The 19225-nt window shown below is 44.0% G+C and overlaps 1 protein-coding gene and 1 long non-coding RNA gene across 6 annotated transcripts in view; one reads left to right on the forward strand and one right to left on the reverse strand.

Annotated features, from left to right (window-relative positions):
• DOCK2 (dedicator of cytokinesis 2) overlaps positions 1-19225 on the forward strand; it is a 418519-nt gene that overhangs the window by 301098 nt on the left and 98196 nt on the right. The window lies entirely within an intron of this gene.
• The window catches only part of LOC145715659 (uncharacterized), a 36338-nt gene continuing 17245 nt past the window's right edge, over positions 133-19225 (reverse strand). The window contains exon 3 of the long non-coding RNA XR_014138052.1: positions 133-264. This is a non-coding gene — a long non-coding RNA (uncharacterized LOC145715659). The remainder of the gene's footprint in view (positions 265-19225) is intronic.

Below are 19225 nucleotides of genomic sequence, written 5' to 3' on the forward strand. Positions count from 1 at the left end.
GAAATGACTTGAACTGCACTGAACAGAATTAAATTGAATTGCCTAATCTCGCTTTACATCAGGGGAATGTCTCACCTTTGCTAGCTAATCAACTCTAACAACAGAGCAAGAATAAGTGTAGCATGCTGAGCATAATGTTTAGAATTTAAGCATGTTCATTAAAAAATATTAATTATGTACCTCTTATATTCAGGCACTGTGTTAGATGCTAGGAAGACATTGGTGAACTAGGCAGACATTGTCCGTGCCCTTGAGGAGCTCCACCTAGGAAAGGAAACAAGCACTAAACATGTCAATGCATAAATAAATATCTAGTTAAGAATTGTGACAATTGCTTAGAAGGAAAAATATAAAGTTTTTGTAAGAGGAATAAAATGAGAAACCTATTAGAACCAACTAACTTGTCCAACTTAGAGAAAGACACTGTGTCTGAACAGAGTAGTGGGAGATGAAACCAAAGGAAAGACTTCAGGTTTAATTGTGGCCAAGTAGAAACATGAACAATGAAACTCAGATTTTTTTTTTAAATCAACTCTGGTTATTCCCTGGATGGGAGAAAGCAAGATTGGAATCACATACTAGTTAGGAGGCTATTGCTATAGTGCTAGGGAGATATGGTGGTGGACTGAACTGAGGTAGACAGAAATGGAGAAAGTCCAGCCATATTTTGTACATAGAACTGGAAAGGACTTGGTCAACAGTTAGATGTGGCCAGGAAATTAAAGTCTCAAAGATGCCTGAATCTTTCTATATAGGCAACTGGGAGGACAGAGGTGCTATTACCTCTATCAGAAAGAGGATTAGATTTGAAGTTAAGTGAAGAGGTGAAAATCAAAAATTTAAATGGAACATCTTGAGTTTAGGATACCTGTAAAAATGTTCACCTGGAGTTATCAAACAGGTAGTGTCTACAGAGTCATTCTGTAAACATTCACTAGAAACCTAAGTGTCAGGCACTGGAGTGGGTGCAATACAAAATGTATGTAGGACATGATCCTTGACGTCCAGGAACTTAATGCCTATTGCTTAAGATGACATATTAGAAAATACTGCCCTTGAAGATAGGAAATGTTTTTTTTTTTTCATCATTAGAGAGAGAAAGAAGTAGGTTAAGAGTTGAAAGCAGAAGAAAAGCACTACCTGCTGAGATGGTGGATGGTGGACATCAAAGTAGAAGTCAGAGTGAGGAGACAGGACATTAAGGCCAGACTCAAGGTGAGGCAGAATTCTTATTGCCCAGAAGAGAGAAAGCTTTAGCACCTGTACTCGCCTGGATGGTGCTCTGCAACCATCACCCAGCCAGGCATAGGCTAGGAGGTGGAAGGATGTTAACCTCTCAGCTCTATCTGGACTAAACCCAAGATTGTGAGAATTGATGTTTTGATGGTTAAAATGAGGGTCTGGAGAAAAACTATTCACCAAGAAGAAGCCGAGTAATGGGAGGGACATTGGCCAGATATGGTCTGGAGAACCTGCTGTTTCTCCTCCTTAGAAATGAGAAGGACATAAGTAGTCCTTTGGGCTGTCTCTGGTCCCAGTCTGTGTTCCTGGATTTCCACTGGATGCCTCTGGGAAATCTGTACTGGGAATCAAACCTCCCCACCCCTGTGTTCTGTGTTCATAAGGCACTGTTGCCTTTGCCTAAAGAAAGTTTGGGAAGGACGAAGAATGTTCTTGGAAAAGTGCCTCTTGAAAGTCACCCAGGTGTAGTGGATAGAAATTTACATCCATGAACTGTTGTGAGATACAAGATGATAAATCCTTGACTTTCTCTAAATGAAATTAAATCTCACCTGGAGCAGCCCTGGCCTGACTCAGCCAGCATTCGCAGACTCAATCTCAGCTTCCTCTTCCCTACCCAGAGGGCCATAGAGAGGTCCTTGGGGTCTTATGCCCAGCCGAGCACTCATGGAGATCCCTCTAGTCTTACATACACTCTAGTCACTGCTGAGTTAGCCATTAAAGGATCGTGCATATCGCTAAGGGTGAAAGTTTGCTACTTCAGTACTGCTGGGGCCATCCTAGAGGCACAGTCCCCTCAGGCATGCAGGAGTTACTGATCTTTGGTACTTAGAATCTCAACCCACCACCACCCCTGCTAGTCTTAGGAATCTCTTTTCATCCTTTTGTTTCCCCCCTCAGTTTCTGTCTTCTTGTCCCTCTTTGTATCTTGTGTCCCCCTTCCTTCTTACTGGCCTCAGTTGCTCACTGAGTCTGCCTTGCCCTCAAAACTGTCCAAGGCAGTGGTTCTTTTTTTAAAAATTTTTTAATGTTATTTTTTTACATGTATTTATTTTTTAGAGACAGAGAGACAGGTCAGGAGGTCAGGGAGAGATAGAGAGAGAGGGAGACAGAATCTGAAGCAGGCTCCAGGCTCAGCTGTCAGCACAGAGCCCGACACAGGGCTCGAACTCACAAACCATGAGATCATGACCTTAGCCAAAGTCAGATGCTTAACTGACTGAGCCACCCAGGCGCCCCAAGTGGTTCTTGAATGTTAGACCCATCAGAGCCCCTTAGTGGGCCTGTTAAACAGAGATCACTGGGCCTGCTCTTGAGGTTCTGATTCGGCAGGTCTGGGGTGGGACCTGAGAATGTGTGTTTTGAACAAGGTTCCAGGTGAAACTGATGCTGCCGGTTCATACTGAGAATGCCCCTCCAAAGACAGGGAGCAAAATCCCTGGACACCCTTATGGAAATGGCAGGGAGAAGGGAGGGAGAGGGAAGGGAAATTATGGGAAGGTTGAAGCACAAATAAATATTTCAATTAATTACTATGCCAAACCTGATTTAGACGCAGATTCTTGGGAACTCTATTTGGTGAGGAAGACCCAGAGGAATTACATTATACCCTTTATCCCTGGTGATCACAGACCTGTCCTTTTTCACAACTTCTCATGAGCCTAGAGCTCAGGACCCCTGCTTTGAGACCCTGCAACTCATCATGTGATTTTCAGAAAGTTTCTTTGCTTTTATAACCCAAGCTCTGATAAGGAGTTTTCTTTCTGTTCCTTGGACTTGTCATTGAGAGGCTGACATTAACTGCCAAATGTATTTGCAAGTAAAATATCCAAGCAGCATAGAGAGGCCAAGGGAGAGGGACAGCTAGATGTGGTGGACTGTGTCCGACAAGCAGCCTGCAGGAACTCTCGGCCCTCTGGCCGGCTCTTCTGCTGCGATAGAAACCTGGCAGCATCTCTGCCTGCAGGGCTTCCTGCTGCGTATCCCACAGCACCTGGGGATGGGGCTGCCCTTGAACAGGCTGTAGTCAAAGTTATTAAGCCAGAAATTGTCTCTGGTGCTTCATCTCACAGTGGCAGTGCTGCAGAGTGAACAGGCTGGGGCTGCACTGACTTCAAACCTTGTCAGTGCCACCTCCTCCTCCGGTGTAGCTCTGGACAAGCTACTTTTCTCCTCTGTGCCAAAGTTCCCTCATTTGCAAAAGGCAGGTGATAATGGTATTTATCCTTAAGAATGTTGTGAGAATTCAAAGAGATCGTGTACCTAAATTGCTTAGCATTATATCTGCCATGTGGCAAGTATACAAATAAAGGGGAGCCTTCATCATTCGTAACTATTGCTCTGTTCCAGATACGCGAGTTCATGTCTTGATTTTCCTCATGGACCATGGCTTCCTGGAGAGTAGGAAGCAGGTCCAATTCCCTTTTGTATCCATTCATGAAATGGCCAAACATCTCTTGCAGCCCTGCTATGAGCCAGTCACTATGCTAGGGGCCCAGCATCTGGCCTCACACGTGCTGTGCAAGTGTTGATGAATGGCTAATGAATGAAAGCAGAGGGCTGATGAGAAAGTTACACAAGGTACATTTTATTGAACTGAGTATTAGAGCAGTGTTTCTCAAACTTCAATATTTGAGAGCTACCTACATGGGAATTTTTTGAGAATCAGATTCTGATTCATCAAGTCTGGATGGGGTCCTGAGATTCTTCATTTCCAATGAGTTCCCGGTGGCCCTGGTGCTGCTGGTCAATGAACCATGCTTTGAGTAGCACTAGGTGCCTTTGCATTATCTCACTTAATGATTGCAAAAACCTTATGAGTTCAGAAGTAAGGAAGAGTAGGCTTGTAGGGATCGAGTAGCTTATTTATGACCAGTGGCCAGTCTGGAGTCAGGGAAGCCTGCCTCATTTTTTATTGAGCTATATTGACTCCCTAGGACCAGAGGTTCTCCAAGTTTGCTGCACATCAGAAATTACCCAGGGAGCGTTAAAAGTCCTGATGCCTGGGGAATTGGGTTACCAGGTAATTCTAATGTGTAGCAAAGTTTGGTAACCACAACTTCCCGGCCCAGCCTCATCCAAGGAATGAGAAAGCAAGGGACCTACTTCTGCAATCTCTCTAATTTCACATACCAATAATACACCTTCGGAATTTGAAGCCATAAGCCTCTTTACTGTTTTCCAGATGGGGCCTCTACAGGTTAAGATACTCACCCAAGATTACCCAACTCCTTGATGGCAAAGTTAGGACTGGATAGAATTCAGGCCTCTCCTTGCTCTAACCAGCTGTGAAAGTGATAATCCACATGGGTCCTGGACCAGAGAAGGATTCCAGGAACACAGGGTATTCATTGGAAAGGCATCTTCATGCTGTGCCACCAGCTGGAACCTTGGACACTAAATGAGACCTGAGGGAAGGGGGTGGATGCCCTGGGGAACATCATCTGACATCACAAGGGCAGGGAAGTTTTCCTTTACAACAGTATCCTGCCAATCTTGAAATGATAGCATGCGACAGATGATGCTTTGAAGTTGTAAGGGCTTTAAAATTCCAAAATGAAATATATAATTCCATTCTGGTAGGAACAAAATTAGTGGCTTGATTCAGTACAATTAACATTTATTGTCTTAATTGTGACATAATGTCAGTTTTATTGGATGCTTTGTTTTAAAGATACAGAGGGCTGCAAATATGTACAATCAATCTTTTTTTGGGAGGGGGTTGACATGACTCAGAGTTGAAGAGTTTAAGTCTTAGCTATTTCTGTGTAGCTTTATCCTATAACCATTAAAAAATTAACCATGTGATATGCCTATACTCTTAATTGTAACCATTTATTGAATATTCTGTAAGCACTACTGCATTATCCCCTTATGAATGTAATCATATTTAATCTATATAACAGCCCCACAAAGTCAGCATTACTTACAGAGGCCTACACAGCTAGGAATTTGGGAATCAGGATGCAAATTCAGCTATGGATAACCACAAGTGACCACATTCAGAGTCAAAGGAGCTGGTTCCATACCCTTGTTTTATAGGTGAAGACAGAGAGAGCAAGCAACCTCCCTGGGGCACACAGGAATCAAGTGGCAGGACTGGAGCCGAGATCCAGGTCTGCTAATTCTGGGCCTAGTGTTGTTTCCTACTGTGTCCATGGGATATGAGGCTGGAAAGAATGTCCAGGATTCCAAAATCCATTGCCCTTCCCACTCAGGCTTAAGCCATTACACAGTGAGGAAGTTACTTTCCATGACAGACCAGACTTTATTCTAATTCCCTTGAGGAAACTATTTGATTAGAAGAGAGCCCTGTAACAATCTGTGTGTCTCCTCAAAGCAGACCCAAATTAGCACACGCCCTTTAGGTACCCGTGCCCCATTTATTCTTCCATCTGAGACCATATAGCCATTCATTGAGCAAATATTTGTTGAGTACCTACTATGTGCCAGGAACTATATTGTAGATGAAAATATAAGAAAGTAGGATACTAATCCAGTGTCTGCCCTCACAGTCCTATATACAAAGATAGACAGATAAGGTTAGGGGGCCTGAAAACTGTGATCAGTGCCACCAAAGTGATGATTCTGGGGGCATGAGAACTCAGAGAAGGACCCCCAACTCAGCATGGGGTGGAGAGACTCCCAGAACACTTAGTGGAGGAAGTGATCTCAAATATGAAACCTGAAGCTCAATAGAGGTGATGAGGCAAATTGTTTAAAGGTGATGTGTTGAGGCTGGAAACACCATGTGTCAGGCTGTCAGAGGTGAGAGGACTATGACCTGGATAAGTGAGTTGGACAGCAATTCTGTGTTGCCTGATGGTAGAGTTTAAAGGAGCAGGTAGGAAGAGTGGAAGAAATCAAGTTGGAAAGGGACCAGATCATGCAGAGAATTGCATCCTGTGCTAAGAAGTTTGGATTTTTACCCTGAGTCAGTGGGATCCAGGGAAGATTTTAAGCAGGAGTGAGAGCCAGTCTCATTTCCAGTTTAGTAAGACCACACTCTGCCTGCAATATGGAGATGAGAAGGGGCAAGGCTGGAGGCAGGGTCCACTTAGGAGGTCGTTGCAGTAAGCCAGGTGGCAATGATGGTAACTTCAATCAGGGCAGTGAGAGTGAGGCCAAAGAACAAACACATTCAAGATAAATTTCTAAATCCCCAGGCCTAGGTGATTTATAGAAGAGAGAGAGAGAGAGAGAGAGAGAGAGAGAGAGAGAGAGAGAGAGAGAGAGAGAGAGAGAAGAGAGAGAGGAAAGGGAGAGAGAAGGAGCGTGATCAGAATCAAAGTCTATGACTAGGCTGTTGTCTTAAGCTGAGGGTGATTCTAAGAAGGAAAACATAGTGAGGAGGGAGAGAGGCCTGAGAGGGAAGGATGATGTTGACATGTTTATGATGAGCTGCCAATGGGGTGTCCCAGGGGAAATGTCCAGTAGGAAGTTGGACTTCTGGAATTCTCTTTATTTATAAGAAAAGACCCTAAAGCTACCAACACTTTGTAATCTTATGATCTCATGATAAATGTCCAAAAGAATGATGGCTTGACCCTAATCATAGATTGATTGTTCTAGCTCGTAATATGATTCAGGGAAGCCAGCTAAGAAACAGAGATCCTGTGGGCACTGGGACAGTTAAGAAGAACCTTTTTTCTTTAAAATCATAGCAAATGAGACAGTCCCCCTGGACCCTTTGATGGAGGTTCACTCACTCATTCACTCACTTGGAAAACCTTTTACTGAGCACTTTCCATGAGCCAGGCATTGAAGATACAGGATATGGAAGAAGGTCCCTGACCTTGAGTACCTCCAGGGCTCGCAGAGAACACAGGAGGGCATGTAATTAATATTCCATGTTATAAGTAGAAGGAGAGTTGGATGTCAGTGTTCAGGAGACCCAGATGTTCTTAGACTGTGGAATGCTAAATATTGTCATGGGGTAGGGACAGGTTTCTATGGGATGGTGTTCAGTTTTCATTTTGGTGAATCATACAAAACTCACAGAGATACCGGACTTCTAATTAAGTTTTACAATTTTTACTTTTTTTTTAAACTTTATCAAAATTCTGACTCCCTCTGTGTCTTTAGGATGACCACCACCACAGTCTACTCACTTGATGCTGTGTTAATGGTGATGCATACAACAGAAGGAGAAAGAATGATTATAGCAGAGGGAGGGTGTACCTAGGTCTGTCTGGGGCAGAAGAGCATCAGGTGGAATCATAGAAGACTTCCTGGAGGAGGGAATGTCACTTGCATGGGTCTTGAAAAATGAATTGTGTAAAAGAAGGCATCCTTAGCTTATGCAGATGCCAAGAGAATGAAGAGAAGTTTGGAATAGATGGCAGGTAGGTTGGGGAAGTGAGGAGAAGCAGGATTCAGATGCTGGGCAGCCTTGAATGTCATTTAGGGGAACCATGTGGGCTTGAAGGGAGCCATGGGGAAGAGGCCATGGGGAAAATGCCATATGTGCACATGCCCACAGGGACCAGGCAAGTATGTAAAAGAAGAACTAGGTAGAGTGACCAGTTATCCTGGTTTTCCAGGGGCTGAGGGGTTTCCTGGGACAGAGGACTTCAGTGCTAAAACAAGTATGTCACCCAAGAATAAGGCCAGGCCTGGGATGCCTGGCAAGTGCATATCCAACCTCCATAGGCCCTGTCCACTTCTGGAGGTAGCTCCCAGTGCTGCCATATGGGAACGCAGACTGCTATCTCTGGATCTTCCAAGTAAGTGTCCAAGAGAAGCTGAAAATTCAAAACTTTATGGAATAGCTTCTGTCTTTTAAATGTTGACAAAAATTCAAATGTTTTATTTTTTAGGTTTTTTTTTTGAATATAGTTGACACACAAGTCAAATGTTAAAAACAACAACAACAACAATACCATGCCAACCAAAGCATTTCTGTGCACTGTGTGAGTCCTGCACACTGCCAGTTTGAGGATCTCAGAGCAAAGTGTTGTAAGCAAAGCCTCCCACATCCCACCCTGTTCCTGCCCTGAGGCACATTCAGACCATTTTCATTACGCAGAGTGACTTCAGTGATCAATCGTTTGGTTTTTAATTTGATGTTCTTAACCAGATTTGGATGCTGGGCACAGAACATAATCAATCAAAGTGGGAATGAATAGTGGTAATAGAGGCGCCCATTCAATTTTTTTTGAAAGATGAAATTAGTGCTCAATGGCTTGTTCTTCCCCAAATCTGGAAACCTACGTGGTGAGGGAGATAAAGCATATGCACATCAAACATCAGCCTTCATTATTAGTGGAGGTCCATTTATTCTAGGCATCAGGGCAACCCCTTGGCTGAGATAGGAAAATAACAGTCATTTTGTTTGCGGGGATCTTGGAGGCCAGGGGCCAGCATTTAGACTTGGTAGAGAATGGTATAGTCGATTTAACACTGTGGTCAGAACAGCTGCATTCTAGCACCCACTCTACCACTGACAGCAGCTGTGTGACCATGGGGAAGCCACCTAATCTCCCTGGTCCATAGCTTTCCCCTTGTGCTGCAAGGACACTGGCTTGCACAGACTCCCAAGGAGCACCCTCCCTATCATCTTTCCAATTCTAAGCTTTAACTTTGATTAGACTTTTGCTAGGATTTCTCCAGGTCTGCCGGGGCAAAAGTGTCAGCAGGGGTTTTCAAAAACAAATCTGTCCAGACAACTATGACATCTTTTTTTTTTTTTTTCCTAGATAGAATTAGTAGATACGGGGTTGTAGTAAGTTGATCTGATATCTGGGCATTACCAGGCCAGCTCTCTGGATGGCATTTTTATTGTGTCACTTGATCTTTCTTTAATTGAGTGCGGATTAGAACACAGGGAAGGGAGCTGGGTACAGGAAGAAAGCGTCAAAGGCAGGGGCTCTGTGGTTAGGGAGTCTTCTGGTCCAAGAGAGGGGAGGGTGGGGCAGGTGGGAGGCAGACCTGCACTCACGCCAAGCTGCAGTGTCACCTTTATTAACGATGACAGGGAGAAGGAGTCAGCAGGCAGCTAATGCGGACTGCAGAGGAGTAATTGGAAGGTGTTGTTACCATTCCAAAGGACAGGGAAGTAGAAGTGGGACAAATGGGAATTTAAGAGGAGGGAGGTGAGCAAAAGGAAAGAATGAAAAAAATGGAGTATGATGTCATTTGGAAAATCGCAAACCAATAAATCAATGAGGTATCATTCCCAGGGCAGAGAGGAAACAGCCTATGGAGCCAGTGGGTCGGGTAACTGGGGGCTGACGGGAAGCACAACATCAGTGGGCAGTGTAGTGTCCTTACCAGAAGGTCAGTGGCAGATGAGCCCCAGAAATGGTCTTCCACCATTCTGCCACCATTCTTCCCCCTCCTCCTTGAGGCTTTTTTTTTTTTTTTTTTTTTTTTTTTTTTGCACATACGACATCAGAAGGAATGCTCTATCCAAAAGGGCTTTACGGGAGCTCATTAATGTGAACCCTTGGAGTCAGCTTTTCAAACAGTTATCTCTGAGTTCAGCTTCATAGGATTTTTTTTCATCATTGGAATCAGCTTCATAAAAGCCCAAGCATGATGATTCTGCCAGTTTTTACTGTTAACAGATGAAATAGTACTCTCTTTATAGAAGTGAAGAGCAAGGACTTTGGGCAGCTGTCTTTCATTCTCAAGACCTTGTCAGCAGAGCTGTCCTGAAGGCAACCCAGTAGGCAGGTGCCTATGTGGCGTCCCATTACCTGCAGATTGAGGTTCAAAGCTCTCAGCCTGGCATTCAAGGCCCTTCCAGTCTGTCCCTCCTAGTCTCTCTCGTGATCTCCCTCTGTGAACTTCTGCTATACCAAAACACTTTGCTCATTTCCACCTCTGCGTCTTTCCTCATCCTGTTCCACATACAAAAGTGGGACAGCAATTTCGCAGCATCTCCACTATCCCTCCCCCTCCCTTGCCTATAGCAGACATCACTAATCAATCAACACTCTTTCCTGCTGAGCTAGGACTTGGCCTTAGAATCATTCCCCACACAGCTCTTTTAGGCAGTTACTCCCGATCAATCAAATTAATCAAATTATAAAATGAAATGTATTTTCTATTATAGATCTAAGATGTCCTTTCCCATTTTTAGCTTAATCCCTTTCAATCATGTAGTTCCTCAAGCCCCACATACTCTGTGAAATTTTCCCTAAACATCCCTACCCACAAAGGTCATTTCCACTTCTTAAAAACCTAGAGAAAGCTTTACTTATAGCACTCATTTTGCACCTGTCATCTGGCTTCATAACATATATCTCTCTTCAGATCAGAGTTTCTCAACTTCAGCACTGGTGGCATTTTGAGCTGGATCATTCTTTGTTGTTGGGGCTGGCCTGTATATTGTAGGGTGTTTAACAGCATTCCTAGCCTTTATGCAATAGACGTCACTAGCAACCTCCCCTCTCCTCCAATTATGACAGATTGCCCTAGTTAAAAACCACTATATTGATAGACAGATAGATAAATGATAGCTAGCTAGCTACCTAGACAGGGATAATCTTCCCTAGTACTCTGAGATCTTAAGAGTGTCATAGGTACCTGATACAGCTCCTTACAGATAATAGGTGCTGAGTAAATATTTGTTAACCGATTGATTAATTGGGAATAAGGAGTGGAGGATTAGCTGGGAAAGGAGAAAATCCTGCCCTAATGTGGATTAATAATTAAACCATCAGTGTGTCATTGCTTTGGTTGAGCCCTGTAAAGTTAAGCAGTCAAGGCAGGTATTGCAAAGAGGCCACCTGCACACACACCCAACCGTTATTATCATACTCAGACCTGAGTACCGGATTCTGCTGGGACTAGCAGGCCACTTGCAGCAGGGACAACTTGACCTACCTGGGGGAGGTTGGAGAGGCACAGGGAGAGTCCTGGTTGGAAAGCTGGGCTTGAAGTTTAAAACGCAATGTGAGAGATCTTTTTTACTCTTCTTCACTCCTTGTGAAGTAAACACAAGGGGTAAACTAAGCAATCCTTTTATCCACAAAATAATCATCCCTTCTGAAAACCTTCTTGCCTCGCTGCCTGGTTGTCTGGGAACACATTTGTCTGCCTGCCCCTCCTCTCATTTAAACGTGGAGACTTTGTAAAGGGAAACAAAGGGCAGGGAGAGATTGTATAAATCATCATCCACAATGCAGTTCTCCAGGTCCACAGGGAGGTTTAAATCATCCTCCACGAGTCAACCAAAAGCTAACTCCACACTTCCTCAGCTGATCAGCAAACTGTTCTGGTGAACCAGAGAGGGGGCTGAAGCTGAGCATTGCAAGAAGGTTTTCTGAATGCTTCTGGTGTGCCAGGCTCTACACGGGACCCCTGCACCTGCCTTCTACTTACTCCTCACAACAGTGCTGTTGGTAGCACTGGTCCCTTTTTCAGGGATGAGAGAACTGAGGCCAGAGAGATCAAGTATCTTGTCCAAAGTTCCAGAGCATGTTGAAGAGACCCGGCGTTTGCTCCCAGACTTAGGATTCCCTGTCTAGTGCCTTCTAGGAAAACTGCTTCTATGGGAAACCAGATATATTTCCAAGTACATGGCACTGATGTTCCACTCTGAACCCTTCTTGGCCTTCAATGCCCTAAGCACTGCAGAAGATCGAGTGTTTATCCTCATTTGAGCCTAAAATCATGGGAGACTCATAAACCACAGGGCACAGTCATGAAGAGAGCTAGTTCTATCTATGTGGCTTTGTGTCTACCCATATGCCAAGCTACCTCCATCCATCCATCCCTCCATCCATCCATCCACCCATCTACCCATCCTTCCATCTCTATATAGGCATAGGAAATATCTAGAATATTTCTTAGTATTTGAGAAGTTTATTGAATTGAATGGAATATTGAATGTTCTTAATATTCAAGTCTATTTAGGCAGGAAGCACAGTGAGGTAAAATGTTGTGCCCTTTTCCTTTCTTCGTGTACTTTAAGGATTTGCTTAATTTTCCTGTCACTAAGATCATATCATGTCTACAAAATGGTAATGTCTTTCTCTTTTTTCTAAGAAAAACAAAAGCATTGTGGGGTCAGGCTGATCTAGCTAAGTCATGTCACCTCTCTGCTTCTCGGTTTTCTCATCTGTAAAGTACATGTGGTTTTATCAAGATCACCTGGATACTGGGAGGATTAATGCATATATACCACTTGGCCCATGGCGAGTGCTCAATAACTGATGGTGGTTGTGACCATCACTATACTTTTTAGCCTAGTGTCTGACTCATAAATGTCTGACTACTAATAGCTTCTCCTTCTTCCAGTTCTTTTCTTCTCTTGCCACAACCATATAAAAAGTCCTATAAAAAGTGCCTGATACAGGCTTAGCCCTTTAAAAAGTAGTTATTGTCCTTTACCCCACAATGCCTCCTGCCTGAAACATAGTATCCTTTTGTGAATCTTTTTTCTATTGGAGGTTGATCTTGGTGTCATACATAACCTTGATGCACACGTTTGTAGAAGAAGGTGAGGGGCTGCTTAGGATACTTATCCAGAGCCCACATCCTGGTGATACTCAGGGCTTTGATTTTTCCCAGGGAGAAGTGAGCTGAGGACAATACTGTATTGTCCAGGACTCCAAACAGTCTTTTTGCACAGCCTTTCTTGAGGCATTCAGTGCAAAGATTTGGAGGCCCATCACTGGTATATGTGCCGAGAATAAATCCTTGCTTCTGAAACTATTCTTCTTGCAATCACATTTGTGAACTTCACCCACACCTCCACAAATGTTATTAGAAACATTAAAAAAAATCATCTTCTGTTCAATTAAAAACTGGGCGGGTGTTCCTTCCCAGCAAGCAGGTTTCTCAGGTCCCACAGATGGGAATGGCTTTAATCAGAGACTGGGAGCCCCTGGAGCAGGCTCCCCTTCATTCAGCTCCAAATAAAAGGGAGATGAGCCCACTAAGCTTGAAGATAGATGGGATCCGCATAAAACTAGAGTCCACTCTCTTGCCTGCACAAAGAGGGACAGAGTGTGCTATAAAATAATAATTTAGTGAGAAGCATTTGCCGAAAAGAGGTCACACTACCAGGAATAAGGAAGAGTCAACAGTGAAAACAACTTGCACTTTTCACAGACCCATGACCGTGGGAATAAGTCCAGTACAGTGTCTTGGAGATGGGCTTATGTGGTAAGACATGGGAGCCATCTCTTTAAAGAGGGGTTCTTGAAACACACAGCAGCAAGAGTGAGCTTTTTAAAACTCGAATCAATGGCCTTCTTTTGCACTTTGGAGGAAAATCCATATGCTTGCCTCTGACCCCCAAGGGCCCATAGGATCTGGCCTCTGCCTGTCTCTCTGACCTCATCTTATATAGTGTCTTCCCTCATTTCATACCTTCCAGCTATGCTGGCCTTCTTTGGGATCCTCCAGGACTCCAAGCACATCCACCTCAGGGCCTTTGCATCTGCTATTCAATTGCCCGGAAATGCTGTTCTGCCAGATTTTTGCATGACTGACTCTCATCATTCAGATCTCCATTCAAATGCCAGCTCTCTAAGAGGCTGCCTTTGTTTCCCCTGTTGAAAATAGTTTCCTTCTCACTCCATCCCCATTTCATTGCTGGGTAATATTTCCTTAGTACCAGATATCACTGCCTAAAATAATGTTACTTGGTTATTCATTCATTCTACTGTGTTTCTCCATCCCTGGCCCTCTATCCAATGGGAATAAGAGCTCATTAAGAACAAATCTTGTTACTCTCATTTCTGGTTGTATCCCCTGCAGCTAAAACCAAGCCTGAAACATAGTAGGTGCTCAAGAAATATTTGTTGAATTAAGGAATGTGTGAAAGAACGATCTCACTGTAGCTTGATCAAATATAACTTAAGGTGGAGTACACTCAAAAGCAGAACAAAAATTCTTTAATTTCTGGCCTCTCCCAAGGCAAAGGTGGTCTACATATGACCCTAACTTTTCAGAGTTTGTGTGTGCAGGGTGGTCCCTATAACATTCTTTTAGAGATGAGGAATACTATAATAAATTCAGTCTCTCATCTAACACATATTTATTGAACCCACACTAAGTGCAAGTTCAATTTTAGACTGGTGATACAGCAATGAATAAATGGACAAAAATCTCTCCCCAGGTGGGCTGACAATGCTGACATGGGAGACACAGCGGATTTATGAAAAGATACAGGTTTTGGAGTCAGAAAGATTCAGATTTTAATCCCTGTCCCATCATATACTAAATGTCTATCTAGGCAAGCTGCTTGACCTCCATACATCTTACTTTCCTGATCTATAAAATGGGTATAAAGTTGACCTCATGAGTTTGTTGAAATGAATCAGTGACATGATGAATGTAGAGTCCTGAGCACAAGGAATGAATGAATGGAATTTGCTTGCCATCCACCTCCCCCTTGGGATCCCACTATATCCTTTGGATGGTTTAAAGTGACCCACATCACAGAGCCATAGGCACAGGTCCACCAGGATCAGAATGTGTTCGTCTCAAAGAAAGAGTATGTTACCAGTTCAGTCTTCTTTTCCAACCTTGATTTAAAGCAGCCTTGTCTACCCCTCCCTTCCTGCTCCTTGTGAGTGATGCTAGCTCTCTGAGGAGACACCTGCAGTTCTGGCCCTGGCAATGCTGAGTAGTTGAGCCATCATTAATGCCCACAGCACCAGGCAGAGGTGCACACAGATAACTCTACACTAGTTGTCATCTTGTACAGATATAATGTGTCAGGGCATATCCAGAGTATATGGCATCCAAGTGCACTTTTCTGTTTTCCTGTGATGTTGTGCCTTTGACGTGGAGCTGGCCACATGAAACCCTGGGGTCTGTGCCCATCAAGAAGCTTCCCCTGAAAGAAGGTAACTTGATTTACTCTATCACACAGCAGGATCCCTGGGTAACCAAAGAATGTCACTGCACACAGAGACAGGGATATCCTAAAGCCAAACAGCTGGGGGGATACGTTTTTGATGAAGACCGTTCTATTTCATGCTTTTGAACAATTTGGGTGCTATTGTGACTCTTCCTACCTTCTTGCAATTGTCCCCAAATAAAAGAAACCTCCCAACGTATCTGGTCCAAGAGGCACATGTTCAGTATACTTGACAGCTGGACTTTGGGCATGTTTTTAACCAAAGGCATGTTCGGAGTCAAAGGGCACTGAGCTGTTATTGGGAACACTTGATGTGTCCACAGACAGTCATGGGTAAGTGATCTCATCATATCCTTCTTCCAGGTCAGGAATTTCAGTTGGCTGATCTGCATAGTTTCCCTAGACCACAGTCAGCAACAATGAGAATAATAATAATAGCTGATAATTATCGAGGGCTTTCTATGTTCCAAGTGCCTTTTGATTTAATTCTCACCAGAACTGTATGAAGTAAGGAATATTTTTATCCCCTTTTACAGATGAGGACACTGAGGCACAAGACCCTGCCCAAGGCCACACAACTAGTAAGAGATAGAGCTGAGATTTGAATTCAGGTAGGCTGGCTCCTAGGCCCTCTGATGCTCTACATCCTGGCAGAACCAGGTGTAAACTCTTTGGAGCACAGCCTTATCCATCCCGCTCACTGCTGCACCTTCACACCTAGCACAGTGCCTAGACTTGATGGTTGCTAAGACAGAACAATATACCAGATTCCCCCCAAATCGCTACAAACTGTAACTCTGAGTAGCCTACAAAGCTCTAAGATGAAGCGGTTTTAGAGTCCCTGTTTCTCCTAACACAACAGCCTCCCACTTCCGGTCCTGGATCCACCACACAGACAGTGCCAATTCCACCCAGGAATAAAATCTGTTATATAACCACATGGCAGACGTGGGGGTGAATGGAGAAGCAACCTGAGAATGACATTTGGCCACTCTTAGCCTCCAAAGGAAATAAATGTCCTGATACATAGAACTTTTCATCTCCCTATGAGCCTCCCTTGGTATGAAAACTTTCCTTCATCTCCTCTCCTTGGCGCTTTCTATATTTTATTTTATTTTGGCCCTGCACATTATTTGAAGTTACTATAGCAACGTGTCACCAGCTGGTATCGCGTAGTAATGTTGGCATTTAGGTAGCAAGCTCCCAAAGTTAGCTGCTTCTCTCCCTCTGTGAGCTCATCCCTCCCACAATCTCAGGTGAGTGGGGGACGCATCCACAGCAACCATGCCCCTCTCCCCCTGTTTTGTTTGTTTTTCAAGGCAGGGCAAACTGATAGCCTCTTCCAGGTCCACTCAGCACTGCAGGGGGCTTGACTGTTGTGTGTATGTGTGTGTAGGTGTGTTTGCGTTAGAGGTGGTTAAATAGATATGTTTGAGGTAACTGATGTTCACCCAGCTATCGGCCTTATCAATATGCTGCTGCTGCTGCTGCTGATGATGATGACGACAATGATGATTTTTCTATGCAAAGGAGCCAAATGATTTGGGGAGGGCTACTATCCTGATCCCAGTCATCTAGTATCCCAGCTGATTAATATTAATCACACGATACCGGGTTTCTCTTTTCCTCTCTTGCCATCACACAGTGAAGAGACCCTGGCTGTTTCCCTTTGGAGCTTCAGCTCTCTCCCAGGTGTGCAAGACTTCTCTCCACACTGATGGGCTGAATTAATTAAGAGGATTGATTGTCGCGGATCGCTGAAGAGGGTTCTATGTGGCAAATAAACCCTGCCACTCAAGGCGTTAAGTAGCCCCTCATCAGCCAAGTGCCTGCGATGATTGCACTTATTTTTACACGTTTGACCTAGTTTCAAACCGTGTCTCTCCATGCTGTGATTCATTAGCTACGTTTTCAACCGCCCCGAACGGAGCCGAGGTGACTCTGCCTGATTTGTGCCAGCGTCTCAGATACAATTTCTCTCTGGGAGTTAAGATGCAGGTCCCCCTGGTATTCTGTTTTAAGAAGCAATTTCCCATCTAGGCACCTGGCATGCTGCTTGGCTATGGATGAGTGGCTGCCTCATGCCTTGGTAGTAAATATATGTCACCTATACCATTTCTGCCAGGGATGGGAAGAGGGGGATTCTCCCTAGCTTGGACGGCAGGGCATCCCTCCACCCTGCCGTCCCCCATGCAGTACTCGGGCTTTTCCATGTTGCCAATAGGACTGGGAGATTTGGCTCCTACACTATAAAGTTTGAGCAATGTCAATGTTAGGAGTATCTGAGTTGCTAGCGAATCACACCCCCACCCCATTCCTCTCTCTTTCTAAACATTTAAAACATGGTGGATTAGAAGTAAGGTCTCAAACTCATAAAAAGGGAAGGGGACAGGAAGCTAAGAGGTGGATTGCCATGTTAAGGATATTACTGAAAAAGGGATAAACGTCAGAGAGGCATAATATTATCCCATCATTCTATCATTATGTGACAGAGCGTTTGGTTTCTTTCTTTCTTTCTTTCTTCCTTTTTTTTTGTTTTTGTTTTTTTTTGTTTGTTTGTTTTGCTTTGTTATTTGTTTTTTAATTTAAATGACAGAGGGGAACCTGTTCTGAATGCAAACCTGCTGCTGGCATCTCATGCCATTTCACTAATCAGTCGGTCACATTGGTGTGATTTCTGACAGATTTGGTACTAAAGTGGGCTAGACATCATAGTAGGAAAAAAGGGGTGCTTCTAGTTGGATGGAAAACACTGTCATTTTTCATTAACAGCCAAATGCAGGTAACTTGTCCAAACTTCAGTCACATTGCACTACAAATCGTACTGTAAGGCACTGAGCTGGGTTTTTCTATGTGGTAGTTAGAAGGAAGAAATGAACAAGCCGGTAAAAGTAATTTTGATTGATTGGTGGACTGTAACACACTGAGCAAGTCCTTATAAAAAAAATAGTGGATCCTTTCGTAAAATGGTTACTCTCTCTCGATGGGGAGTAGAACCCCTTCCCCTTTTATTTTCTTTTAAAATGAAGCATGGAAGTTTCTCTAAACAAGGCTTAAGAAAATGCAGCCTTTTCAAGGTAATTCCAAGCAACTTGAGCTCTGAGGTTTGTTTTTTTGCTTTTCTCCCCCACTTCAAATTCAAATCAAGCCATTGGAAATAACAAGCATTCCGTATCTATGCATTTGGGGCAGCCTGCAGTTCTGACAATGGTAGATTTTCTACCACACACAACCACACACACACGCACATACACACACACACACACACACACACACACACACAAGCTCACGATCCCAGGACTCATTTAAGCCAAAGCTTTAAAAGTAAACTATTGTCCAAGAGGCGATAGCATTTTCTCTTAGAGGATCATGGATCATAAAAAATAAAACCTGCCCAAATCTCTTACCTTGAAGCAGTAGAATTACCTGCAGAGATGTCCTCCCTTTCCTTGCAAAATGAGCCAGGCTTTGGCCAGCAGCAGAATTACTCCAAAAGAAGGAATAATGAGTCCTTTATGTTGTAATTTTCACTGTTTATATGCAAGAAGTGTAGTGGGTCTGCTCACGTAGGAATAAATAAAAAGCCGAACAAACTGCTCGGCAGCTACCATGTGAAAAGAAAAGACCTCTAGTGGTCATAGGCTGAAATCTTTGAGGAGAGGAGAGATGAGATGGAGGGAGTAGAGGAAACACATGCATGTGTGCGCGCACACACACGCTCATGCACGTGCACACACACACACCTCTCAAACTCTCTGATTTCTCCTTCCTGGGATCCAGCCTGTCCAGCGGGATACACAATTATAAATCTTCTTTCTTGGTTTAAGTGGGTCCTGCTTAAGTTAACAGAGATGGTGGCGTTCTGTCTCGTTTGAAAAGGACTGATAATTTCACAAACTTACCACCACCCCCTGAGGGCCTGAGCAGAAGAGGATTTGCCTTCCTGGATGGCCAAGACAGCTCACTCCAGTGTAGAGGCTCCGGGTCCCCATAAACATAGTGTCCTCACTGTTGCTCCCAAGAGTCCCAGCTTTGCACTCTCTGCCAGCTTTGCATGTTTTCTAAACATTTATGGTGTGTGAGTGTGGTGGTGGTCACTGGCGGGCAGGGCTGGCTTCATGGGTGTATGACCTTGCCTGGTGCCCAGAATGGGCACTGGGG

Source organism: Panthera onca, chromosome A1, assembly GCF_046562875.1.
Source record: "Panthera onca isolate mPanOnc1 chromosome A1, mPanOnc1 haplotype 2, whole genome shotgun sequence".
Taxonomy (NCBI): Eukaryota; Metazoa; Chordata; class Mammalia; order Carnivora; family Felidae; genus Panthera; species Panthera onca.